The sequence below is a fragment of the Gymnoscopelus microlampas genome (genome assembly GCF_963454915.1).
Source record: "Gymnoscopelus microlampas genome assembly, chromosome: 3".
In the NCBI taxonomy this organism is placed as follows: Eukaryota; Metazoa; Chordata; class Actinopteri; order Myctophiformes; family Myctophidae; genus Gymnoscopelus; species Gymnoscopelus microlampas.
Window position 1 is genome coordinate 3,744,741 of NC_139940.1, and position 20,442 is coordinate 3,765,182.

The following is a 20,442-nucleotide window of genomic DNA, read 5'->3' on the forward strand; positions in this document are numbered from 1 at the left end:
TCCCCTTTAATAATACCAATTGGTATTGTGTTTTATTTTTTTATCGTTGATTATTCACCTTTATAATGAGGTCGCTCAAAACAAGAGTGATTAGGCTACCATCACAAGCATATTGGGGGATTTTTGGCAAATTCTTTGGAGGCGCTGCCCACTTGTTTAGCTGTGTTACAGTACTCATTCCATGACTGTATCATCCTTACAAGTTATACCTCGTTGTAAAGGTGACTAATCAATGATAAAAAAATTATAATAAAAAAATAGCAGTTGGTATTACTGAAGGGGAGAAATAATCGACTGAAGTTGACTTTCCAAACTTTCTGTGGGCGGTTTAGAAGGCAGGCCAAATAGTGAGGTCATTCATTTGCTCTGAATTAAAGTCTAATTACACTCAAGATGACTGGACACCATACGTCTGACAAATATAAACTTTATTTTCTGAAAGCTCCCCAGCTGAATAGGAAAAAAAAACACCTAACTGACCCCTACAGCATATCTCTCTCACACACACACACACACACACACACACACACACACACACACACACACACACACACACACACACACACACACACACACACACACACACACACACACACACACACACACACACACACACACACACACACACACACACACACACACAGAGCACCAACTGTTTTAATACCACACACACACACCTCCATAGTAAACACATTATAGCCTGAAAGGAGCCCTTTTTTAAAACCTTATATTTCATATCGTTGTTGTCGGGCAGAAACCTCTTATCTCCATATTCTAACTTATTGTGTTGGTAGTGTTTTTTTTTCATAAATGAACTGCCCTACTTCATCATACTGACTACAGCGTTACACGTGTCACACACACACAACAGCAGCAGATCTGTAAGCGTTGGAGCTCAGAGATCTGCTACTTTTCAATTAGAATCCTGAAAAAGAACAGTTTTTGGAACATATGAGGCTTCCACCCGACAGAGACCATATAATTGCTCGCATATTAATTAATCAATCAATCAATCAGTTCATTCATTCATTAAAAGACGGCACCGTTTGTGTCTAAACCTCCGCTCCGTGTCTCAGGGGAGGGGCTGCGGGCGGGTTCAGAAACCCCGCCTACCGGTGACATCATCGGTTATGTTCATTTCAAAGAAGATTTTGTCTTTTTAACGATGCAAGAACAAAATGTCTTCCATTTCAGCGTGTTGCTAACCTTCCAGGAAGAGACAGGATGCAGTTTCCACTATCAAAGCCATTAAGACCCGTAAAGCATCTATACTCATCTTAGATTTAAACCACTTTATAACCATTATGTCATTATACTTTGGGCTATTTTTTGAAAAGTCTTTGAATGTATATATTTTTAAAGTGGACATTTGTATCTCAAATCTTTGCTTTCGGGGGACTCTAAAAATGTCTTCTAAATCCTAACAGTTTTTTGAAGAAAAAAAACTCTTGCTAATGTTGCTATAATATCAGTGGTTCTCAAACTTGTTCATGTCAAGGACCCCCAAAATGATATGTATTTGGCCACGGACCCCCCCCCCCCCCCCATCTCCCCCCCCCCCCCCATCTCAAAATATGTTGTTCCAGGGACCCCCAGGGACCAACCGCCCCCAGAAGCAAAGATTTGAGTCAAAAATATTCGCTTTAAAATTTTTTAAACATTTTGCAAAAAAATGTTTTGTTTAATAGCCAAAGTATAAAATAATGGTTAAAGGGGTTTAATGGGTTAACTTGGAATCCCCCATGGATGATGTCACTGGTAGGCAGGTTTCTGAACTATCCAGTGGACAGAGCTGGCGTCGTCTATAAGAGCTTTAACCCATTAAGACCTGAGGCCATTCTTTAAAAAAATCTAAATCCTAACAGTTTTTGGAAAAAAAAAAAAAAAAAAAAATTTTCAAGATTTTTCAAAAAATAGCAGATATACAAGCTCATAGCGCGACACTCGGTGCCGCGCTATGAGCTTGTATATCTGCCATTTTTGAATAGCCAAAGAAATCTAAAGTGACACAGATGCGTTCCAGGTCTTAAAGGGTTTGGTGAGCACCAATGAAGGTTGAAAACGGATGAACTTAAGATTTGAAAAAAACAAACAAACATCTAAATCGGAAGAGGCATCGAAACAACAGAATTGCGTGTAAAACATCACAACTGATCCGGAAGCAGCGCTTTTTCTATTTATAACGACATGTTCCTCAAATCCAAGACAAACTGAAGCACTTTGTGGGATTAAAGTTACAGAACGGCTGCAACTGGACTAAACCTTTCCTCTCAAAGATCAACTGGGGTGCGTTCGGAAATACAGCACCGAGCGCACTGGCCAAGACAAACTAATAGGCGAGTGCGCTCCGGTGCGCAATTTCCGAACGCACCCATGGACTAAAACATGTTTTATTTTCCATTCAAACTATAAAAAAAAAAAATAATGAAAAAAAAAAAAAAATCCGTTTATGAGGGATTAATGCCAACCCTTGTTTACAGTATGTAATTTGCAAATCAACTTGTGATCCAGGACAAACTTCTAATTAAAAGACATTGATGTAATAATGTTTGTTTTTTTGGGGTAATTATTCATACAATTGTAATTACTGAATTGTATTATTATTAAAGCTACAAGCCAGCAGTGGTGTAACAAAGTACAGTTACTTAAGTACTGTACTTAAGGACGCGTTGTGAGCTTGTAGATCTGCTATTTTCAAACATTTTAGTACTTTTACTTTTGGTACTTTAAGTACATTTTTGATGCCAATACTTTTGTACTTTCACTCAAAAGTAAATTTTGAATTCTGGACTTTTACTTGTAACAGAGTATTTCTATATTGCAGTATTGGTACTTAAGTAAAGAATTTGAGTACTTTTTCCACCACTGCAATCCAGAACCTGAAGAGTAAAACATGCAGAACCAATCTGTATGGTAGAGTATGTTACTACAATAGAACTAGACGCCTACATCTGCAGTTGGTTGGAGGTTGGTCTCCCTACTACTCTACCGAGTGTTGCTCAGAGTGGGGGTCCAACTAGGACCCTCAGGGGGTTCCAAATGGACCTTTTACACGTCTGTAACTCTCTACGTGTACACTCAAAACACCATGTTAGGTGCAGCTACTGTGTCAGGAGAGGGAGAGAGTGGACATAAAACCTATGGATTGTAGTTTTAATGACCAATTATTCAAAAGGATACTGAATTCAGTGTGTGTGTGTGTGTGTGTGTGTGTGTGTGTGTGTGTGTGTGTGTGTGTGTGTGTAATGGTCACTCTTTGCAGTGTACAGTCGGTTTGTGTGCATGTTATGCAAAAAGGAGAAGGGAGATCACTATACAATGCCAAAACAGATACTTAAATTACCTTGAACCACATGAACCACCACCAGGTGTCACTATTCTGGGGCCAACGTCAGGCAAACATAAAATAAGCAATTTGTTCCCGCCAAAAACGGCCAATTTACAAGCTCACAACACGGCATGTGGCTCACAGTGTGAGCTTGCAAATTGGCTGTTTTTGACGGGAACTAAAATAAAACAATTCATTTTCTGTCCCAATTCTGGGGTGAAAATTTGGCAAAAAAAAGTCAGCAGATCTACAAGCTCCCACTGCGTGGCAACGTGATGCTTTGTTAGCTTGAAGTTCAGCTGTTTTCAGAGAAGGGTTTTGACATAGAGGGCCAGCTAAGTACACACTAGAGTGTTCAAGTGTGTAATATCCAGGTACTGTATGTTTTGTAGTGGCTTCACTTCTCCTCTTTCATACTTTGGGGACTTTTGCATTCCGTCTGTCAGGTTTTTAGCCCATTAAGACCTGAACGCGTCTGTGTCACAAAGCATTCATTTACACTTTGGCTATTCAAAAATAGCAGATCTACAAGCTCATAGCGCGGCACCGAGTGCCGCACTACGAGCTTGTAGATCTGCTATTTTTGAAAAATCGTGAAAATGAGTGAAAATCGTTGAATATATATATTGTTTAATAAGCGAACATTTTTAACTCTATTCTTTGCTTCTGGCGGGTCCCTGGAACACAACATTTTGAGATGGGGGTCGGCGGTCAAATACATATCATTTTGGGGATCCTTGACATGAAAAGGTTTGAGCACCACTGATATAGAAACATACGTTTTTTTTCAGAAAACTGTTGGGATTTAGGAGACATTTGTAGAATCGGCTTCAGGTCTTAATGGGTTAAAGGAAATGGGATAAAATAAACCACGTTCCAATGGATCTAATGTAGTTATTATTTAGTCACAAGCTTTTCATTGGCTCAATATTTATAAAACACACACACACACACACACACACACACACACACACACACACACACACACACACACACACACACACACACACACACACACACACACACACACACACACACACACACACACACACTTTGTGAGCTTGTAGATCAGCTATTTTCGCGTGATGAGGAAGTATGGCATTATAGGGATAATTCACCCTGAAAATATCATGTTTTTCTATGGATTAGTCACCCCATGGAAACTTGAATTCATGGATATTTTTTTGTTTTTTTGTCGCATTCCTAAGCCAATCGTTTTACTGTTTATAACAATTATTGGTTTAGGAATGTGACAAAAAAAAAGAATATATATATATATATATATATATATATATATATATATATATATATATATATATATATATATATATATATATATATATATATATATATATATATATATCCATGAATTCAAGTCTCCATGGGGTGACTAATCGATAGAAAAAAAAGTACTTTTGGGGGTGAACTATCCCTTTAATCTGTAAAAAAAAAAAACGTAACAGTTGAAATATGAGTTTTTGTGCCACAGCAATGATTTGTAGGAATCCCATATTTCAGTGCATTCATTCATTCATTCATTCATTCATTCACATCTCTCAATATACAAAACAGTAAACTCCATGTATATAAAAAAAAACATCACAAATCAGCCACAGGTGTCGAAGAAGAGCTACGATTTCCTGGGTGCCGTTTAGGGTGGGGGGGTTCATTGTGTTTAGGGTGCGGGGGCTCATTCCTCAGTTGATGCCATATGTACGAGGAGGCTCTGGTGAACACCTCCCCGCAGAGGCAGGAGAACGCCTGCCTGCACTCCTTCCTCGCGCCCGCCTTGCGCCCCCCCGCCTGTCCGAACTGCCTGAGCCGGCCCCGCATGTGCCTGGCCAGCAGCGCGGCGCCGTAGAAGCTCTCCCCGCACCCGGCGCACACGTAGCTGGTGGCCTCGGCGTGGCGCACGCGGTGCCGCAGCAGGTGCAGCCGCCGCAGGAAGACGCGGCCGCAGTCGGCGCAAGGGTGGTGCGGGTGGGACCGGCACCCCGCCCGCCCCCAGGGCCCCCGCCGGTGGAGGTAGCGGTGGGCCACGGCCAGCGAGGGCTGCCGCGAGACGGCGCCGCAGCGCCGGCACGAGTGCGCCGCCTTGGAGCGCCAGCTCATGCCCCGGCGCCTCTCCAGCGCCAGCTCGCGGCTCGTGTTCTTAAAGATAGCGATGATCTGCAGCTGGGGCTTAGAGGAGGAGGAGGAGGGGGAGGGGGAAGAGGAGGAGGAGGGGTATTCGGGAGGAGGGGCCGCGCGGCGAGGAGGAGCGGCGATGGCCGAGCCGACCGGCACGGGGGCCGCGGTGTACGGAGGAGGAGGAGGGAGAGGTCCCCGGGGACGATACGGAAGACCCCGGGGACGGTACGTCAACGCGGAGGACGTCCCCGCCGCCAGAGGCCGGGCGGGGGCCACGTGCAGCGGGTAGGGGGGCGGGGGGCCGGCGGGGGCCGACTGACCGGGAGGGGCTTGAGCAGCATGTCCGAGGTCGGGGGCGGGGGCGTCCGGCAGAGACACCTTGATGCTGAACTTGGTGCTGTGTGCCTCCACCTTGTGGTTCAGCAGGTCCTTGTTGGTGGAGAAGAAGGCGTCGCACAGGTGACAGCGGTTGATGTTGGCGATGACCGGCGACGCCGTGCAGCTCATCAGGATGAACGGCTGGCGGCTTCCCGTGGCGCACGGGTGAGCCTCGTAGCTCTTGTGGAACGGGAAGATCTGCCGGCACAGGGCGCAGCCGTACCAGCACACCTTGTGCTCCAGGAGCTCCTTCTCGGTGGGCAGGCGCCCCTTGCAGTGGCAGCACTGCAGGACGCCCTTCTTCACAGGGCAGCGCATCCTGTGCGCGTTCAGACAGCGGAACGGGCCTTTGCCGCACAGGACGCACATGGCGTTGAGCGGCCCGATGCTCAGGTGGCTGTCGTTGGGCTCGTCGGCCCTCGCCCTCTCCGTGCCCCAGTCGGGGTCCTCGTCGGAGTGGTCGTCATCGCTGCTGCTGGAGCTGGACAGAGGGCTCAACAGGCCGGCGTTGGCCGGGACGATGCTGGCGATCCGGACCGACCTCCTCGTGCCCTCCCGCTGCGGCCTCCTTCCCTGCTTCGCTGAGCCGTCTTTCGCGCCGTCGTCGCCCGCGTGCCGGTCCGAGTCCGGGTCCGGGTCGTGGCGGCCGGCCGTGCTCTCGCCGCCCCCGCGGTCAACGGGAACCTCTGCTCCTTCTTCCTTCATCTCCCAGGACATGGCGTACGCGTGATCCTCCGTCACGTGGCCGCAACGCTGCCGTAGCTCGCCATCCGCCGTCAGGCCGTTCACCAGCGGGCTCCGGTGTGGCGTGCTTTCGTCGCATTCGACGCGGTCGGGGGGCTCCTGTTTGATCTCAACACCTGTGAAGGGTCTGGACTCTGTCTGTGACTCGCTTTCTGCTTCCATTGCAGTGAGGGGCCTGGACTGTGTCTGTGACTCTCTGTCAGTGTCTGTTGCAGTGAAGGGCCTGGACTCCATCTGTGACTCGCTTTCTGCTTCCATTGCAGTGAAGGGCCTGGACTGTGTCTGTGACTCACTTTCTGCTTCTATTGTCTGTGAGTCACAGTCAGCATCTGTTGCAGTGAAGGGCCTGGACTCTGTCTGTGACTCGCTTTCTGCTTCCATTGCAGTGAAGGGTCTGGACTCCGTCTGTGAGTCACTGTCAGCATCTGTTGCAGTGAGGGGCCTGGACTCTGTCTGTGACTCGCTGTCAGTGTCTGTTGCAGTGAAGGGCCTGGACTGTGTCTGTGACTCGCTTTCTGCTTCCATTGCAGTGAAGGGTCTGGACTGTGTCTGTGACTCACTTTCTGCTTCCATTGCAGTGAAGGGTCTGGACTGTGTCTGTGACTCACTTTCTGCTTCCATTGCAGTGAAGGGTCTGGACTGTGTCTGTGAGTCACAGTCAGCATCTGTTGCAGTGAAGGGTCTGGACTGTGTCTGTGACTCGCTATCTGCTTCCATTGCAGTGAAGGGCATAGACTCCGCCTGTGAGTCACTGTCAGTGTCTGTTGCAGGGAGGGGCCTGGACTCTGTCTGTGACTCACTTTCTGCTTCCATTGCAGTGAAGGATCTGGACTGTGTCTGTGACTCGCTTTCTGCTTCCATTGCAGTGAAGGGTCTGGACTGTGTCTGTGACTCACTTTCTGCTTCTATTGTCTGTGAGTCACAGTCAGCATCTGTTGCAGTGAAGGGTCTGGACTGTGTCTGTGACTCGCTATCTGCTTCCATTGCAGTGAAGGGTCTGGACTGTGTCTGTGACTCGCTTTCTGCTTCCATTGCAGTGAAGGGCATAGACTCCGCCTGTGAGTCACTGTCAGTGTCTGTTGCAGTGAGGGGCCTGGACTCTGTCTGTGACTCGCTTTCTGCTTCCATTGCAGTGAAGGGCATGGACTCTGTCTGTGACTCGCTGTCAGCGTCTGTCGCAGTGAAGGGTCTGGACTGTGTCTGTGACTTGCTGTCAGCGTCTGTCGCAGACTCTCCACCTACTCTGCCATCGTGTTCGTGATCGTCACTCGCCAGCTTGGAGCAGTCGGGCGACGGGACATCCGGCGCGTAAGGAGACGACGACGACGACGACGACAACAACGTCGTACCTGGTGGTTCTTCGGCCGGCTCGTTATGCCGTCTGTCTTTTTTACCGCTACCGTTAAAAGAGCGAGGCGATCCGGAGGGGCGCGAGCCGCAAGACGTCGACTTGTGGGCGTTGTAGTCGTGCGCGTCGTAAAATATGAACCCGCAGCCGTCGCACAGGCTGTGCATGGAGTGCGCGTTCTTCAGGTGCGTGTACAGAGACACCTGAAAGAAAAAAAAGGTAGATGCATAAGTGGTGTTGATTTTGACTTTTTTTTTATTTTGAATTTTGATTTAGTTTTAGTCATAGTCTTTTGAATCAAAATCCATTTAGTTTTAGTCATATTTTAGTCATTTGAAATGTTTTACTGTTAGTCTAGTTTTAGTCGACTAAATATCATAGGATTATAGTCGATTTAGTCGACTAGAATGTATGTTGGCGGTGCTTTGATGGCGTCGTAATGGCTGATTTTACACTTGGTTGCATGCTGAAAATAGCCGATCTATAAGCCCACAACGCGTCGCGCTGCGACGCGTTGTGGGCTTGTAGATCGGCTATTTTCAGAGCGCAACACCCAAGCGCGACCAAGCATAAAATGACTTGTCTTTTAGTTCTACTGGATCTCTTCTCCACTAGTCCCTCACTAACATTTCAGTCTAGTTTTTATTTGTCGAAATTGTCAATATATTTAGTCTTCGTATTAGCTATCATAGCTCCGTTTTTATTTCGTTTTTATTCAGTTTTCGTCAGTGAAAAAAGGTAGTCGACGGACATTTTTCGTCATAGTCGAGGTAATCAACACTGTGCATAAGTGTCATAGGGGTGAATCTTTGGAACGGCTTGGACGACAAACTAAAAAAGTGTAGATCCATAAATACATTTAAAAGAATGTATAAATCTAAAACAATAGATACATATAGAACATTAATCTGAATTTTCAATACTGGAAGGAATATTGGCTTTGTAAGCCAATCTTATCTTATCAATGATATCTTAATTACATATAAGTCTTGTCTTTGGGTTGGTGTGATCACGTTTTGTCTTGTTTTTCTCTGTTGTGTTGATTTTCTCTTTTGTTTGTTTTCTCGTTTGTGTGTTTGTCTTATTTTCGTAGTTTTTTTTCCCCCTTTACGTTAATTTCTTTCTTCTACATTTTCCGTGTAAAGGACAGGCAAAATAAGCCATTGGCTTCAGCCTACACCTTTTTGGTCTAAACCATATATGATATGATATGATACATTACATTACAGTCATTTAGCAGACGCTTTTATCCAAAGCGACTTACAATAAGTGCATTCAACATAGATAGGGAACGAAAACTACTAATCACCAGAAGTTTTAAGTGCATTTCCTGCAAAAACAAGCAACCAAGAGCATAACTAGCGCTAAGGTAAAAGTGCAAAATATCAGCTACCTACTTTCTTAAACAGAGATGAGACAAAATAACAAAATCAAACGAGCAAGAGCTACAACAAATAAGTGTATCGACTAAACAAGATCCAATAAAACAACACAACAATAAAATACGATGAATATATTGAATTCTCCTGTCATGACCAAAATAAATGACTACTACTACCACCACTACCACTACCACTACCACTACTACCTTGCGGGAGAAGGTCACTCTGCAGATGTGGCACGTGGCCTGGGCGTCGTGGCTCTTGTAGTGCGCCATCAGGCTGTGCTTGCAGGGGAACTTCTCTCCGCATTCCCAGCACGCCAGCTTCCTGTCGACGAGCTCGTCCGCCGAGTGCTCCTCGTCACTGCTGTAGAACTCCGCGCACACGTGGTCCGGTCTGATCTGTTGGAACGCGATGCGACACGTTGTGAGCTTGTAGATCGGCTATTTTTTCAAATAGCCTAGGTATAGAATAGGGCTAAAGTGGTTAATGTATGTTTTATCATATAATAATTTATATCTGAAAAGTAACTAAAGTTTTGAAATAATTGTTGTGGAGTAAAAGTACACTATTTGCTCTGAGATGTAGTGGAGTAAAGTAAAAGTATTGGAATTTGAAATACTCAAGTAAAGTACAGTACTTGAGTAAATGTACTTAGTTACTTTACACCACTGTGGAACACATGACACTATTACAGGCGTGCAAAACAGACCAGAGGTGAAAAAGGTGACGAGACCGAATGCGCACGCCACAATAGTTTTTAGTTTTTTAGGGGGTGGGAACACCACGCACAGTGTTAAGCTTTGGTATACAGCTGCCCAGTATTTTTCAGATATTAACTCATTGACCCATAAATGTTAAAAATTTAGAAAGTGATCTTACTCTGTTCTTCCCTGCCATATCCTACATATAATTAAGGAAACCTCTGTGGACAGAATCTGTCTGTCCTCCCCTGTTCTCCTCAATGGCTGGAGCGATTGATCTGAATTTGCACACGGCCACTGACCATTACCATACGCACCGAATGACAACGCCGTTTTTAGCTTTCCCAAAATGTAAGCCGTCTATTAGCGTCTTTTGTGTCAACACCGGAGAATCGGCGTTTGGCCTATGGGAGCCGTCGCCATGGTTATAGCACCCCCCCAAGCTATGGGATGAATGATGAAACTGCAAACTAGGTACAGTTAGACAGAGAATGATGCAAAGGACTTTCATTTACGGCCCGTGTCTCCCCACACGCACGCACGCACACACACACGCACACGCGCACACGCGCACACGTGCACGCGCACACACACACACACACACACACACACACACACACACACACACACACACACACACACACACACACACACACACACACACACACACACACACACACACACACACACACACACACACACACACACACACAGCGTTTCATGAGAGGGAGGGCGCTTTGGATATCATCTTCATGCCACAAGCGCGCAGATGCACACGCGCAATGTTCTAATCCAGGTGCAACGGGTCCGGCCCCGTGTGTGTGTGTGTGCTCAGTGGTCCTTCGGGCCGATCTACACGGTCACAGCTTTTCTCTGTTCTGGCCCCACAGTGGTGGAATGAACTCCCCAACGATGTCAGGACAGCAGAGTCACTGATGTCAGGACAGCAGAGTCACTGATGTCAGGACAGCAGAGACACTGATGTCAGGACAGCAGAGTCACTGATGTCAGGACAGCAGAGACACTGATGTCAGGACAGCAGAGTCACTGATGTCAGGACAGCAGAGTCACTGATGTCAGGACAGCAGAGTCACTGATGTCAGGACAGCAGAGTCACTGATGTCAGGACAGCAGAGTCACTGATGTCAGGACAGCAGAGTCACTGATGTCAGGACAGCAGAGTCACTGCCCATCTTTCTCCGCAGGCTGAAAACTCACCTCTTCAGGAAACACTACCCTTCCTCTTTGTCTGGCCTACTTGCTGTCAATTAGTTGTACGAGCTCTTGTTTTGTTGGATCTTGTTTATTCGATACACATATTTGTTTTAGCTCTTGCTCATTCTATTATCCTATTTGTCTCATCTGTTTAAGAAAGTAGGTAGCTGATATATTGCACTTTTACTTTAGCACTAGGTATACTCTTAGTTGCTTGTTTTAGAAGAGAATGCACTTATGACTCGGGTGATTAGTAGTTTAGTTCCCTACCTATGTTGAATATACTTATTGTAAGTCGCTGTGGATAAAAGCGTGGTTAAAAGCGAATTATCCTATTTGTACTATAATTTTACCCTCTGTACGACGTACGATCAATAATTCCAAAAATGCCCAAATGTACGATAATTTCGCAATATCACAAAAATTCTACTAAATTCCCTGTCTGCTGATTCGGGATCCGGTTTGGCTTTTCAAAATCAGTCAGTAATCAGTCAATCTGACCCTAGATCTGTACTAGAGGCATTATTAACACTGGTCGCATCATTTTATTTGTGTAAGGTCCAGGAAGTAGTCTGCTTCCACACAGCATACAGTATGTGATGCGTTTTTATCTCGTAGGAGTCTGAAACAAGGTTGTTTTCTTGATAATACATTTACTTTGGTAAAATGACATGTTTACACGCATGATTTATCTTTTTTGTCTGTGAAACGATAGTTTTCTTTCAAATACGATAATTTTAAGTAGGGATGCACCGAAAGGCCGAATATGATACATATATATACATATATATATATAATGAATTTATTTGTTTACCAATGTTGATCAGCTACCTGATTATGGCAAAAGACATGATTATGGCAAAACTTAAAGGACGACTTCACCCATTTTCAACCTGTCTTCATACAATAGGTCCTCACTAATGCTCGTTATAATATGATACCATTTTTTTCTACTCAGTCTGTGTCTTAGAGGAGGGTTGTGGACAGTTCAGAAACCCGTCTACCAGTGACATCATCGATGGGGAATCCAAGCTAATAGAAACTGCAGGCTTTCTATTCCTGGAAAGTTGCAATGCAATAATAGAAGGCATTGTTCTCGCGTTAATGAAAATCTAAATAATTTCAAAAAATCTTGTTCAAAAAAAAATCTGCCTAACAATGATGTCACTGGTAGATGGATTTCTGGACTGTCCACAGCCCTCCTATGAGACACAGACCGAGTAGAAAAAAATTGTACCATTTTATCATGAGTATTAGTGAGGACCTATTATATGAAGAAAGGTTGAAAATGGGTGAAGTCGTCCTTTAACTTAAATAATAATCACTATTATGGGTCCATAAAACATTTATTAAGCACTTTTGAATGCATACATTAATTCCAGACTGACTGCTGAAAGATTGTAAAATGTAAACATTTATATAATTAGATAATAATATTATTCCACATTTTATTCCAAGATTTTTTGAAAATAGCATTGTTTCAGTGTCTTTCAGTAATATCGGCCCATATGTTTCGGTTTCTTTCGGCCGATATGTTTCGGTTTCTTTCGTGATATTGTTTCGGCGTTAAAACCCTTTTGGCCGAAAGCCGAAAATGCATTTTTTAACCGTTATCGGCCGATATGTTTCGGTGGCCGAATATTCGGTGCATCCCTCATCTTAAGCCTCCGGTGCGATCATTTTAAATTTGCCATCTGGCAGCAACACTGACGACCGGGTTAAATCCATGCAAACAATGAATCACCTGCCGACACTCATCCATCTCTGATGCCAGGTCAGCGGGACGGGGGGGGGCTGTAGATGTAGGTGTAGGCGTAGCTGATCTCAGGTCGGATGGATCGGCCGGTGTGGATGGTGCAGGTACAGTGGTGTTCTCCGTCAGGGCTGATCCCAGGTCAGCTGGATGGGGAGGTATAGGCGGTGTAGGGGTGGTGTTCTCCGTCAGGGCTGATTCCAGGTCAGCTGGATGGGGAGGTATAGGCGGTGTAGGGGTGGTGTTCTCCGTCAGGGCTGATTCCAGGTCAGCTGGATGGGGAGGTATAGGCGGTGTAGGGGTGGTGTTCTCCGTCAGGGCTGATTCCAGGTCAGCTGGATGGGGAGGTGTGGGTGGTGTAGGGGTGGTGTTCTCCGTCAGGGCTGATCCCAGGTCAGCTGGATGGGGAGGTGTGGGTGGTGCAGGTTCACTGGTGTTCCCTGTATAATGGAAAATATGACATGACTATATTTTGTGTAATATTTAATGTGTATATACCAGTGTTCGACTAAAACTGTGATGTTCGCCGACCTCGAAAAAACGAAATAAAAAATGATCTGTGGTATGATGACTAAATTAAAACCATGACTAAATATATTGACAATTTCGTCAACAAATGAAAACTGTATACAAATGTTAGGGAGGGATTCTAAGTGGAGAAGAGACCCAGGAGTAACTAAGACACGTCATTTTATGCCCACGCTGGGCAAGATCTAGCCAGTCGAGTGTCTGAACGGAAGTACCAGAATTTGGCGGAAGTACAGCCCAAGGAAATGACATTGACGCTCTGCAAGTCTGTTTACATTCTCCGTGAATGAAACGAGTGTCGTGATTGGTTGGAAAACGGTTTCAGGGGGAAATATGTACAGTGGTGGAAAAGGTACTCAAATTCTTAACTTAAGTTAAGGTACCGATACTGCAATATAGAAATACTCTGTTACAAGTAAAAGTTCAGAATTCAAAAGTAAAAGTACAAAAGTATTGGCATCAAAATGTACCCACTGAGCCATAGTCAGCTATTAGACCTCCGTCTAAAACCGGGTTATAATTGGTCTAACAGTGAATGTTTTTTAGCCGTCTAGGCTTTGCCGAGACGTTGATTAGCTGTTTTTTAACCCTGCAAGGCCCAGTGTGATCGCACGATCACATGTATGTTTTATAAAGAAATGAGTTTAAATCATTTTTCTTTTCTGTTATTTTTTTTTTTTTCACCTCTAAATCCTCATTGGGTCCTACTGTTTAGTCTTACAATGCCTTTGGCCAGAATATTTGCATATAAATACCCCCCACAGAGCCAGGAATCATCACAACTTGAAAAGAATCTGGGCCTTGCAGGGTTAAGCGTCTGTATATAGATGTCTATATTATAGACGTAATTGCAACGGCTATAATATAGACGGTCTATAAATAGACACTTAAAAAACAGCTAATCAACGTCTAGGCTAAGCCTAGACGTCTAAAAAACGTTCACTGTTAGACCAATTATAACCCCGTTTTAGCCTAGCCCTTAGACGTATTTTAGACTTCTAATAGCCCGAAAAATGCTCAGTTGGTACTTAACCCATTGAGACCTGAAGCCGATTCTACATGTCTCCTAAATTTCAACAGTATTCTGAAAAACCTATGTTTCTATATCAGTGGTGCTCAAACTTTTTCATGTACATGGACCCCCCCAAAATGATATGTATTTGGCTGCGGAAGCCATCAAAATATCTTGTTCCAGGGACCCCCCCAAGAAGCAAAGATTTGAGTTAAAAATGTTTGCTTTAAAAATATATATATATATATATATTCAAAGATTTGCACACATTTTCACGATTTTTCAAAAATAGCAGATCTACAAGCTCGTAGCGCGGCACTCGGTGCCGCGCTACGAGCTTGTAGATCTGCTATTTTTGAATAGCCCAAAGTGTAAAATAATGCTTTTTTTTAGCTCAAATCTAAAAATGACACAGTTCCCGGTCTTAATGGGTTAATCAATGGTCAACTAAACTCTACCTGATGTGTTATCCTCTGGCCGGGGGGGTGTTGGTGTGTTATCCCCTGGTCGGGGGGGTGTTGATGATGTCACCGGTGATGCGGTGCCTGGTCTTCTCCTATCCCGGCGGTCACAGCGCTCAGGGTTTGCTCCTTTCACGTCGTTGAGCCCGAGGTGGAGTGAAGGTAACCAGTCTGGATGACACTCCAGCATTTCATTGGCTGGATAACCTGAAGAAAAACAAACACACAAACAAAAAAAAAACAGAGTATTAGGGCTTTATTATACCCAACATGTTTCAGTACATTGTTGTTAGAAATCATTCCATGGTTTCTTAAAGGGTAAGACCACTGTGGTAGAGGTTTGGGTTGTGTAGTTACCTTGCCATGATGTAACTCCAAAGGTGGGCAAGAAATCAAAAAATAATTGCTCCATTGATTAGAAATTGATAATTCAAAATATGCTCCTCATCGACTTACATTGTACGGTAAAACAGCTCTCAAAGTCACTCTTTTAGCACATAAATGAACCCAAACATAGCTGATTCAGACAATATAGAACATCACCAAACCCAGTACTGTTTGTTTTTTTAATGAAAAATGTCAACTTCCTGTTGATTTTACTATTTGAAGATCTGGATCTGGATCCGCAGATCCAGTCCAGGTTTTCTACTTATTAAAATTGGCAAAATCAACAGGAAGTTGACATTTGTATTTAAAAAAAAAAAAACAGTACTGGGTTTGGTGATGTTCTATATTGTCTGAATCAACTTTGTTTGCGTTTGTATATGTGCTAAAAGAGTGACTTTGAGAGCTGTTTTACCGTACAATGTAAGTCAATGAGGAGCATATTTTGAATTATCAATTTCTAATCAATGGAGCAATTATTTTTCATTTCTTGCCCACCTTTGGAGTTACATCATGGCAAGGTAACTACACAACCCAAACCTCTACCAAAGTGGTCTTGCCCTTTAAGCTTTATTTTTGGCATTTTCATGCCTTTATTCAGATTAGGTCAGGTTCGAGCAGTGGTTCTAAAAGTGGGGTCCGTCCTGGAACCCCCAGGGGTCCTTGAGGGAGTTCCAGGGGGTCCCCAGCTGAATGATTGATAGTTGAACCAAATGGACCCTTAAAAAGGTCTGTGACTCTGAGTGTACAAATGATTTGTAGACGCTAATAGGTCTAATTTATACGTAAATTGGAGGGGGATCCTTGAAATTAAAAAAAGTTTGAGAACCACTTCTGTAGAGAGACTGGAAACCAAACCACCAGAGTATAAACTACAGACCTCCACAGACCTCCACAGACCTCTACAGACCTCTACAGACCTCCACAGACCTCTACAGACCTCCACAGACCTCCACAGACCTCTACAGACCTCCACAGACCTCCACAGACCTCTACAGAGGCCTCCCGCGGGTCACAGACAACAAGGTCAGAGTAACGGGTGAGGCTGGAGACACCGCCTACATAGACACACCACACATACACACCACCTACATAGACACACCACACATACACACCACCTACATAGACACACCACACATACACACCACCTACATAGACACACCACACATACACACCACCTACATAGACACACCACACATACACACCACCTACATAGACACACCACACATACACACCACCTACATAGACACACCACACATACACACCACCTACATAGACACACCACACATACACACCACCTACATATAGACCCTCCAGAAAAATGTGTTTATGCGATCGCAGAATTTACCGCATAATCAGCAAAATGGCGCATAATTATGCGGGGGTAACGTTTTTTCAAAAAGGCTGCATCGCATAGCATAATATGCGATTCGCATCGCATATTTCCGCATTTTTCGCAACTTTTGGCATATTTCGCATATTGCCGCATATTTCACAACTTTCCGCATATTTCACAACTTTCCGCATATTTCACCGCATAAAATTGCAAAAAAACCTGCATATTTCATCGCAAAATCAAGGATTTTAGCCCGCATAATCAAGGATTTTAGCCCGCGTTTTTCTGGAGGGTCTATACATAGACACACCACACATACACACCACCTACATAGACACACCACCTACATACATAGACACACCACCTACATACTTAGACACACCACGGCGTGACAGTGGAGCTAGCAACACTTCAGAGCTCCAGACCCTGGTGCTACAGACAGGAGGGCAGCGATCCAGGAGGCCCGTGTTGGTGTCGCCTGCCCAGTCCGCACCAGCGTGATATAACTATGAGAGTGACAACACAAGCGCTGGCTCCCATCGTAAGAACGGAATGCGGACGTTCTCGTTCCATCTCAACGAGGAAGTTCCAATGTTTGGAACTACAGGAGGCAACGTCCCGCTTTGCGGCGAGATCAAAGCATTGACGCAACTCTCTTTTTCTACACTCTGGTCCTCACACTCCCATCGCATACAGAACTAGAATGAACTTTATTGTCACATGACACGATGGTTACAGTATAAGAGTGCAAAAGAGTGGGTGAAATTTGTGTGTGTGTGTGTGTGTGTGTGTGTGTGTGTGTGTGCTCAACATTGCAGTCACAGGAAGTTATAATAGGGAATGAGAAAAGAGAAGAAATGAACACAGAATAGAATAACAGGAAGGCACTGTTAACTCAGAAATACAAACGAAAGTCCAGTATACATAACATAAGTAAAGGTGTATGATTCAATAGGTAGGTAGGTAGGTAGGTAGGTAGGTAGGTAGGTAGGTAGGTAGATTTGCAGTAGGTAAGAAACTGCCCAAATGGAACCAAATGGACCCGTATTATGGGGGTTCTTGAAATTAAAACGTTTGAGAACCGCTGATCTAGGAATACATTTAGGCAGTATATCGGCAGCATTTCCGATACTGGTTTCGGTGTCGGAACAACTCTGATGCAGACAGACAGTACTGCTGCACTGACTGGGAATTATTTACTGTGACAGGCTGCGTGGATGGTATTGTTTTCACCTCTCTGTGTGTGTGTGTGTGTGTGTGTGTGTGTGTGTGTGTGTGTGTGTGTGTGTGTGACAATATGAACATTTCCTGTCATGATTAATTATTGTGGCCCAAATGTGGCAAATAACGAGAGGAGCGCTTGTTTTTAGTTATCACAGCAAGGCAGGTGCACCGACCGAGCAGGCTTGAGGCTCAGTAGCGAGCCGCCAGGCGAGCGAATGACCGCGGCAAGCAGGCAGCCAATGGCCGCCGCGCGCATTGAGGAGCGCACCGTCCACGCTGGCAAGTCGTGGTGGACGGAATTGTTTATCACGAGAAGCAAAACGAACGCTCCCTAGCTCAGCCAATCACATGCCGAGTCCTCCCCAACCCTCCTAGAAAGGAAACAAAGAGATAGAAAGAGCCCAGTAGCTAAGTCAGTTAATACCAGAAGTTAGCCGTTTTCTTGTTCTCCCTAATTTAGTCGTTATACTGTATCCTCCCCATCATGATTGCTATATCATGATGATGATCCTAACTCACCTAACCAGTGAGGAGCCCCCACTGGGAGGACGTAGGGCCTTCGTCCTACTCCTCCCCGCCCAAAACTCCCTGCTGACAGGCTCCACCCCCAGCCCGTAAGGATTAACGTGCAGCGACAAATATCACCCTCCGCGCCCCGGCTTCCCTCCCCCGAACACGGGCCTGTTGTGTTCGTATAGATAGATATAGACGCTGGACAAAGCCAGTTAGCTGTGTGTTTCTGATCATAACTCACCTGTGTGAAAATGTCGCGAACAAACCAACCAGTGCTGTGGAATGCTGCTGAAGGTGACGTCGGTGCGTCTCACGGCCGCGACCCACGCCGCGCGGCGCCTCCTGGTCAACTCGGCCAGAGGACCTCCGCAGTCGCGCTTCCACGAAGGAAAGCTGAACAAGCGGAATCCATGAACGTGGCTGTTCGCACAGCGCTCCACAGAACCGTTCGTGCAGCCCACAACGCAGCAAGTGTTCACCATTCCAGAAACCCCCCCCCCCTCCCTCCTAAACTTCTACCTCCAATACCGTTACTAATTACCACTTATATATACGGTCTCTAGCGTGGCGTCACGAAACTCCAAGCCCCACAATGCCTTGCGTTTCTGCCACTTCCTCTCAGGGTCAGTCGAGGTCACCACCCTTTAACCAATCATGGTCACAATCCTGGGAGATCTGCAGAAAGAATGTGACACAACATACACCTTCTTCTGTGATGATAATATAACGCCAGTGTTCAAAGTATTATGCTATGCTAAGCGCTAACTGATATAAGTAAGTATTTGGCCATAGACCCAATATAATATCCCACAACTTTGCAACCCATTTTTTCACCCAGTGCCATTTGCCTAAAGTAATCCTGGGCACTACACTCCCTCTGCCAGCCTAGGGAGAGCCCAAAGCTGAGCTCATGCCTCCTCCAATGCATGAGGAGCTAGCAAGCCGCTTCTTATCACCTGACAGGGGGGGGGGAGTTTCCCCGGTAGGACGTAGCGCGTGGAAGGAACACGTTATTCCAACCAGTTCCTTTCCCCTCCATCAGGCGCCCCGGCTGACCAGGGGGAGGCAGTATATAGAGACCAGGATTACTACAACATTTTTTGTAACGATTATTACAAAATAAATAATAGCAGATCTGTTATTTTAGGGTTAAAGTGGTTGAACTCTTTTTGCTAGGGACCCCCTGGAACCCCCCCCCCCCCCCCCCCCCAGGACCTCCTGGGGACCCCACTTTGAGAACCACTGTGTTGACTAGTATCTGCAGCAGAGTGAGTATAATGACACTGATAGCCTACAAACACATGTGAATAATAAATAAAAGGTTAAAATGTAACCCACCATCAAAGTGAAAGTGTCGTGTTGCCTGTAGCGCGAGGCGTCCTTGATCACACACCGCTCTGCTGCACAATGATGACGTTAAAACAACCTTATCCACGTCATAGCCGCAACCGTGACGTCATAACGCCCGTTACCGTCACGCCCCCGACGTTAAGAGTGATGTAAACGTGCAGTGAATGACATAGTAGTTCATATATTAATAGCTCCCAGGCTGATGTTGACGTTTATTATGGCACCGCCAAAAATAACGTCCGTCCACATCCGGGTTGGAACCGGAAGAGGCGGAGTTACGGCGTGTATCACGTTTCGACTTCCCCCCAAACACTTACAAAAATATATATTATTTATCAATTTAATATTCATAACAGGTTGAAAACAAATGTCTGAATCAAATAAACTATATACTAATAATAAAGTATTAATCAATGAGAAATATTTAATTCATATTTATATTAATTGTTTTATGCAGGTAAGTTTGACACATGCGGTGTTGTTCTTTTTTTATGTTTATAACATCGTCACAATTACGTATCAGAAGGTTTACAAACTACACACACTGAGATACTAATGTAGATAATAAACTCATAATAAACTCAGAGCGGAACCAACGGGTTTACACGGGGTTTCATAACGAGGCCATTTGATAGACGGACCTGAGGGTGTG

The 20,442-nt window shown here is 45.0% G+C and overlaps 1 long non-coding RNA gene across 1 annotated transcript; it reads right to left on the reverse strand.

Annotated features, from left to right (window-relative positions):
- Positions 1 to 15,068: 15,068 nt before the first annotated feature.
- Positions 15,069 to 20,000, reverse strand: LOC311041988. Its single transcript, XR_014600446.1, has 3 exons — positions 19,779 to 20,000; positions 18,682 to 19,115; positions 15,069 to 15,190 (listed from the first exon to the last, which is right to left on the reverse strand). It is a non-coding gene; the product is annotated as an uncharacterized lncRNA (long non-coding RNA).
- Positions 20,001 to 20,442: the final 442 nt, after the last annotated feature.